Raw genomic sequence first — 842 nt, 5'->3', positions numbered from 1 at the left:
AAGTACTGCAACATTTATTAAAAACAACAACCTTGTAATCAGCCTGGGCATTTCTTTTCCTATCCATTACTGCCTATTTAAATGGAGAGAAAATTATGGGGACACTGCACAAAATTAAACAATCAAATCCATGTATTTGTAATAACAGTGTCATACAATTGTAATAGGAAATAAAACATATCTAAGATCCCATTTACCACAATGGGGCCTATCAATAATACCCAATATTGAAATTGGCTTCAGATGGTGAAACGTGTAACAGGAATACTGCCAATAAATGTACAGACAGGTTTGGAATAACCATAAGAAAGTGTGCTAATACTATTGTTTTATATATAGTACATTAATCTAAAATGAACTATACCTCAAAAGATGCAACATATCATGTTAGGGGAAAATATGCCAATTTGATGTAATTATCTTCAGATTATGAGTGAAATTCTTTCTTTATTCATGATCAAAGTATCAAGCATCCATATAGCCATTACCATACAGTACCATGCATTAACATCACAGTACAGAATAATAACACTGACAATGACTCCATTCCATTTCGATCTCAGAGGTACACTGGCGGGTAGGATCGTTGGACCAGTAACTAAAAGGTTGCTGGATCGAATCCCCGAATCCCCTTGAGCAAGGCAGTTAACCCACTGTTCCGGGCGCCGATGACGTGGATGTCGATTAAGGCAGCCCCCGCTGTTGGGTTAAATGCGGAAGACACATTTCAGTTGAATGCATTCAGCTGTACAACGGACTAGCTATCCCCCTTTCCTTCTTCATTAAAACAAGAGAAAATAAAGAGAGAATGAGAAGTGCCTCTCTCTTTTCTCTGTGTGACG

Source organism: Coregonus clupeaformis, chromosome 28 (genome assembly GCF_020615455.1).
Source record: "Coregonus clupeaformis isolate EN_2021a chromosome 28, ASM2061545v1, whole genome shotgun sequence".
NCBI classification, from domain to species: domain Eukaryota; kingdom Metazoa; phylum Chordata; class Actinopteri; order Salmoniformes; family Salmonidae; genus Coregonus; species Coregonus clupeaformis.
Note: the sequence above shows the minus strand (reverse complement) of the source record.